Below are 7,033 nucleotides of genomic sequence, written 5' to 3'. Positions count from 1 at the left end.
GAAATGTAATAGTTTGTTTCAGTGGCATACACTAAATTTGTCGGTGATGAGCAGTTGTAACTTTTTCTTTTAACTAAGTATCCACTCCCACCAATGCTTCTACCCGCTAATATTTGATCCACGAACTAACCGGCGAATCACGATCCGAGTAAGATGGGTAGGATCATGATCTTTGTCTTAGTGTTTTAAAAAAAAAAACTACCTTCCCAGTGGCTCTAAGCTTGAAACTGGATTGCTATCCTCCTTCCACGACCTCGCAATCTCAATCTTCACCCACCACCACGGCTGTCGCTTTACCACACCCAGTCTAGCTCCAGCCATTTCCACCCTCTGGCAGGGAAACTTCTCCTCCTCCAACCCTCTCCACATCCTGTCTACACCCTCAATGATCGTGCCGACTCTCTTCCAAGCCCAACTTCATCGAGCTCTCCCCACCGTCTCCAGCATCCGGATCTGGCACCAACGCACCTTCTTCCACCCGCTTACCGCATCGCACCCGCCAGTAGTAAGTGAGATGGTCGGAGGGGCATGAATATTCATGGAGTGGAGCAGTTGGGTGATAAAGAAGACCAAGGTCATTGCCGACCACAGCTTCATCCCCCTCATCATCGTTATTGGGATTAACTCCAAGCCCAAACCTCATCTCTCTCAGCTCCTTAGCCGCATCTGAGCCGCCAATCCTTTCGATTCCAATTCCGAATTCTCTCCTCAGTGGTATAACCATCAATTTTTATTAGTTCATTTTTAATAGTTCATTTTTTAGAATTATTTTGCGGAAAGTTTTTATTTGCTATCGTTTATGCTTTTTTTTTTTTACCACATACTTGTAATTCCTAGAATTCTTATGTTTATTCTCACCACCTAGATTCCTTTATCCTCATCTCAAATGATGCTAATTTAGGTGTTTTCTTCTTTTCTCTCACTCTATTTGGTTATATGCTTTTCCTGGAAGGGCACCTCTACATGCCCATACATTGCTGTTGGTTTGCTTACACCCCGTCTTCAATTGCAACAAGTTCTATGTCGTTAATTGAACCCAAATCTGGAGACAGTATTGTTTCAAAATAGTGCACTGTTTATTGCCTACCAACTGTATGATCATTTGCCCATACATCATCATAAGTTGAGATGCCATTCAAGCCTACTCATATTCTTATGCAGGTAGCTCCACGGGGCTCATCTATATTACTCTTATCCAAAGGGTCTGTTGGGTGGATGTCTGGCCTGGACACCACCTTCCAAGACTTTTTCAGTACCACGCGATACAGCAGGAAGAAAGAAGAAATAAAATAAAAGGAAAAACAATCAAAATACGTGGATCAGCCACAAAAAGGCTCGCCTCCATGGGGCATGCAAACTTTACTATGAAAAAGAAATTTTACAAGAGGAGACCTCACCCTCAACCCTTGTACACCCAATTCTCTCCCACCTGAAGTTCCCCTCACAAAAGCTCTCTCTCTCTTAGAAGACCCGCTAAACCCCTGAAGTGCCTGATGACCGCTGTCCAGGAGCCTCCTGCTCCTTCTCTCTCAGCGCTTCCGCCTGTCTCTCTTCTCTCGAGTTCTGTACGGCTTCCGTATGGCGAAACATGGAGAAAATCCGAACCACTCCTCTCTCTGTGACAGGCCTTTTATAGGCCTTAATCACGACTTAGACCATGATTAGGACTCCTTAATCAACCCAAATAACCCCTGGACCGTCGGATCAAGACCGGGAGCCACCCATGACGTTCGATCGTGCTCCGATCCACGGAATAGTATCGTGGACCGCGAGAAACGCATGGAAAATGCCCATGCGGTCCACAGGCCCAGCCGTGGACCGCCCGGTCCATGGTGGACCAGTGAATAGGGCCAGGCAGGCCGCCTGGGCCTGGGCCGGCCCGCTCCCGTGCGCGCCTGGGCCGCGCGCCCAGCTGGGCTGCGCGCCCGCCTGGGCCGCCCGCCCGCCTGGGCTGTGGGCCTGGGTCGCGCATCCCGTGCGCCGCCGCCTGCGGCCCCGCTGCTGCCGCCGATGGTCCTCCACCGCCTCGAATCTCGTGCTGACTTCAAAAGCTCATATCTTGTCCATCCGAGCTCCGTTTCGGGTGATCTTGATCTCGTTGGACTCCATTTTTCATCGCGAACCTCACTGTGGACTCAATGTGGGCTGAATCTCAAGATGTCAAATCCTAACAATCTCTATCTCGACTCGATATTCGGCCTCCTCCAAACTCCGAGAGCTTCTGGATCTCCTCGCTCCCATGCCCTGGGACAATCGCCTGCTGATCATGGATGGGAAAACATGGGAGTCGAGCCAGACTACTTGATCCCATGTCCGTCGTATGCTGTGCTCCTCCTAACCTGAGACCTGCTCAGGGCATCATCCTGCGGCAATAGAAATCTTACCTTGCGACGTTGCCTCTCCTCCTCCCGAGTCTCCTGTCTCGTGCCCGATCTGCCTCCTGGAGCTCCACCTCGCTCTGGGCTCCACTTGGCTCCCGAAGCTCCACCTCGCACTGGGCTCCCCGCCAGGTAATAATATCCTCTGCTCCCCTTCTTCCCCTCCAGCACAATCCTATTGCCGCGTAACACCCTCAGGATTCCTCCACCAGCTACCGTCCTATAGCCTCTCGAATCCAATCTGCTAAGTGAGATAAGATTCCGCCTGAAATTGGATATGTATCGGACCTCCCCCAATCTCCTCACCGCACCATCATGTGTCCTCCAGCTAACCGTCCCAATGCCTCTGATCGCACAGCTCGATCCATCCGACAGATATATAGTTCCATCACTATTTTCTAGGGAGTCAAACTGCTCCTCTTTGCAACATACATGATAGGGGCATGCAGAATCTAATATCCACTGCTGGGAAGAAGTAGATACCTCATCAGATATCTCCAGGACATCTCCATCTAAATCGCTGCCGGCCGTCGCTACAGCAGCCACCATCCGATTTTTAAGTTGAGGGCAATCTCTGGCTAGATGCCCTAACTCCTCACACCGGTAACACCTGATTTTGCTCCAGTCCCTCCTGGACTTAGACCGCCCTCGTTGCGATCTCCTATCGCTCCGTCTACCATCTCCTGCTCCTCCAGAAGCCACCAAAGCTGAGCTACCGCCACCTGAGCTCGAAGCTGGGTTCTCCCTCCTGAGAATCTCATTCTGGAGTATCGCCACGGTGACCTCGTCCATCTTGATAGTGCTCTTCTCCACTAGAAGAGCAGTCACCAAGGACTCGTACGAAGGAGGAAGCGACGCCAGCAAAACCAGTGCCCTGATCTTCTCCTCAACGTTCTCGCCAATGCTGAGGAGGTCGGTGAGGATCTTCTGGAAGTGGCTCAAATGCTCCTGCACGCTCTATCCCTCAGTCATCCGCAGTTGATAAAACTGCCTCCAGAGAAAAAGTATGTTGGTGAGAGACTTCGCTATGTACAACTCCTCGAGCTTCGACCACAGCACCGTCGGGGAAGTCTCGCTCAGCACATGGATCACTACCTCATCCGTCAGGTACATGCGGATGGTACTCACCACCTGCCTCTGTAGCCACTTCCAATCCTGCACCTCCATGGTGGTCGGCTTCTCATCGCACAAGAGAGCATCGATCAATCCCTGTTGGATGAGCACGTCCTTCACCCTTGCCTGCCACAAGGAGAAATTGCTCTTACCATCGAACTTGTTGATCTCCATCTTGATTGTTCCTATCTTCTCCATCTTCAGTCTTGCTCACCACCACTGCAATCTGCGTCCTTGTACCGCCTTGCTCTGATACCACTTGTTGGGTGGATGTCTGACCTGGACACCACCTTCCAAGACCTTTTCAGTACCACGCGATGCAGCAGGAAGAAAGAAGAAACAAAATAAAAAGAAAAATAATCAAAATACGTGGATCAGCCACAAAAGAGCTCGCCTCCACGGGGCATGCAAACTTTACTATGAAAAAGAAATTTTACAAGAAGAGACCTCACCCTCAACCCTTGTACACCCAATTCTCTCCCACCTGAAGTTCCCCTCACAAAAGCTCTCTCTCTCTTGGAAGACCCCCTGAACCCCTGAAGTGCCTGACGATCGCTATCCAGGAGCCTCCTGCTCCTTCTCTCTCAGCGCTTCCACCTGTCTCTCTTCTCTTGGGTTCTGTACGGCTTTCGTATGGCGAAACACGGAGAAAATCCAAACCACTCCTCTCTCTGTGACAGGCCTTTTATAGGCCTTAATCACGACTTAGACCATGATTAGGACTCCTTAATCAACCCAAATAACCCCTGGACCATCGGATCAAGATCAGGAGCCACCCACGACGTTCGATCACGCTCCGATCCACGAAATAGTGTCGTGGACCGTGAAAAATATGTGGGAAACGCCCACGCGGTCCACAGGCCCAGCCGTGGACTGCCCGATCCACGATGGACCGGTGAACAGGGCCAGGCAGGCCACCTGGGCCTGGGCCGGCCCGCTCCCACGCGCGGGCCCGCGTGCGGCTGGGCCATGCGCCCGGCTGGGCCGCCCGCCCGCCTGGGCTGCGGGCCTGGGTCGCGCGTCCCGCACGCCACCGCCTACGGCCGTGCCGCTGCCGCCCGCCGCCGGCGGTCCTCCGCCGCCTCGAATCTCATGCCGACTTCAAAAGCTCGTATCTCCTCCATCCGAGCTCCGTTTCGGATAATCTTGGTCTCGTTGGACTCCATTTTTCGCCGCGAACCTCACTGTGGGCTCAATGTGGGCTGAATCTCAAGGCGTCAAATCCTAACAGGGTCTTATTTGTCTTGTTATATATTAGTCAACTTTCTATGCAGGATTTTACTGGTGTTCCAGCTGTTGTTGGCCTTGCTTGCATGTGTGATGCTATGAACAAGCTTGGAAGTGATTCTAATAAGATCAATCCATTGGCACATCCCCAACATCCAGGCTGGTCTTGTTTGTCCCTCTGCTCTATCTAATGTTTTAGCTAATTCGCTCTATAAATTCTATGATCCTAATAACCTTGGATTCAGAAATTATCAGAATGGGATGGACACTGCTTCTGGTTTCTCCTATGTCAGCTTTCACAGTGCCTTGGTTGCAGACAAGTTTCAATGTCTTATTCCAACGCCCATCTTTCAAGTGTTATGCAGCAAATTCTTAGTTAGCTTAGCAGCTTCATGACACACTTGTTCGATAGTCCAACTAAATCCTTCCTTTAGCTTTTACTTCCACATCTTCTATTTGGTTATGCTGTTTGCAACAGGTGTATTCTCATTTGCAATATAAGGTTGCTGTTTTCCTTATTTCTCACATCGCCTGCAACAACAAATTTAAGAAGTTTTCTGCACCTTTGTTACTTGCATTGTTATGATGTATGTCTTGGGATCTCCAATAGCTTGCTCTCAGTACTTATCCATGGCTCTGTTTCTCCAGCAACTATCGATGTATGATGTTCACAACATCTGTTATATCTATTATATCTGTTGGTAGGCCTGCACTATGTTTAAGTTCTCTAACTGTAATGTTGTTGTCACTGTATATTTCTTATCTTTGGCAATGATCCTTGGACTTCCTCCTATTTTTGGTGTTCTTGCTTGGGTTTATCTTTTCCAAGTTAATGTATATAGGGTTCTGTTGTTCTATTGTATTTATATTGGGTTAAGTTCTTGCTATTGTATTTATGTGTCTGAACATGATAAGTTGTTACTTTTCTTCCAACTGATAAAGCTTGTCTGCTTCTATTTCACTCAGTACAGGTAGATGTTGCTAGGTCAGAGAATGCTTTTCAGGCAAGCAAGGAACTTAAATTCCAAAGGAACAAAAAGAGATTCAGCTTTCTTAAATGGGGATCTACTGCTTTTCATAATATTTTTATTTTTCCTCCAAGTTCTGGTATCATACATTGGGTATCAGAGTTCTAAATTATCGTAAAAGCTGTTACATGCTTTCCCCCTTGCATTGAATTTATTTTGTATTAACTTCCACTGATATGGTTAGTATCATTAATGAGGATCACCATAATCTTCTAATAGTTTTATCTGACTATGCAGTGAAAATATCTCAGGTTAATTTAGAATATCTTGGTCAAGTTGTCTTCAACACCGATGGCATTCTATAACCTAATAGTGTGGTTGGGACTGATTTGGACACAACTATTATTGATGGATTAAGAGTCACAGGCTGGGGAGTTGGAGGTACTAGAGCTAAAATAAAGTTTGATATGATAGGGTTTTTTTTTTTTTGTGCTCTCTAGAAGACTGAAGCTTGATGAACTTATATGTTTTTTGGATGAAAGGTATTATGTGGATTTAAAGCTTAGTAATTGCTAGAGTAGCTTGCATTTTAAATCTATAATGATCAATGGTTTAGAAGGCAAATAGCCTTTTTACTTATTCTTCACCTAAAAACTGCATGAATGATCTAAATTCTTGATTTCTTTTTTTTTTTCTTTTTTTTTGCAGATGGTACCTGCTTAGGCATCGGATGAATTGCTTTGGGCTTTAGTTTTTTTCTTTTTTATATTTTTGTATAGATTCCAATGAATTGTAACAAATACTTTTGCTTTATCACTTTTGTGGAGTGTTTGTACTTTTGCTTTAAGAATGTAATTTACATTTTAAATTTGGTTTTGTGGGATGCTATTGATTTTTCCAAAATGAATAATTAAGGTAATTATTATTTATGGATGGTTTTAGCTTGATTTTCAATTTTATAATTCTTGTTCTAGGATGCATCATTATATAATATATTAATGAATACTGCATATATTTCAAATAAGTTCTGTATAGGTTGAATAAAACAATGGTACCCAATCATTAAAAATAATTATCACTAATACATCAAAATGCTATAGAAAAGTATTTGAGAAATTAAGTCGTAAAGCTATCACTAGCATCTAAAAGCATTGGTAAATTAATCTTTTGAGATATATAACTATTGCGATCTAGATTTCCTTATCGACACTTTTCAGTACCACTAATTAATCTTCAATGATATTTTTTAGTACCGCTAAATGAATTGGTAGTATTTTAGAAATGTTGGTCAATATTAAAATAGTATTACAAAATAAGAACTTTAGCAGCATGTATAAAAATGCTGCT

The 7,033-nt window shown here is 45.8% G+C and overlaps 1 long non-coding RNA gene across 2 annotated transcripts; it reads left to right on the top strand.

Moving 5' to 3' along the window:
* Window positions 1–222: 222 nt before the first annotated feature.
* On the top strand, window positions 223–6,554 carry LOC114914524 (uncharacterized). Of its 2 annotated transcripts, XR_003801868.2 has the most exons (4): window positions 223–714; window positions 953–1,161; window positions 4,766–6,127; window positions 6,395–6,554. It is a non-coding gene; the product is annotated as an uncharacterized lncRNA (long non-coding RNA). The 2 variants fall into 2 exon arrangements; XR_012134537.1 differs by lacking the exon at window positions 223–714 and having other exon boundaries at window positions 747–1,161.
* Window positions 6,555–7,033: the final 479 nt, after the last annotated feature.

The sequence above is a fragment of the Elaeis guineensis genome, chromosome 9 (assembly GCF_000442705.2).
Source record: "Elaeis guineensis isolate ETL-2024a chromosome 9, EG11, whole genome shotgun sequence".
NCBI lineage: Eukaryota > Viridiplantae > Streptophyta > Magnoliopsida > Arecales > Arecaceae > Elaeis > Elaeis guineensis.
Note: the sequence above shows the minus strand (reverse complement) of the source record. Positions and strands in the feature narration are given on the sequence as shown.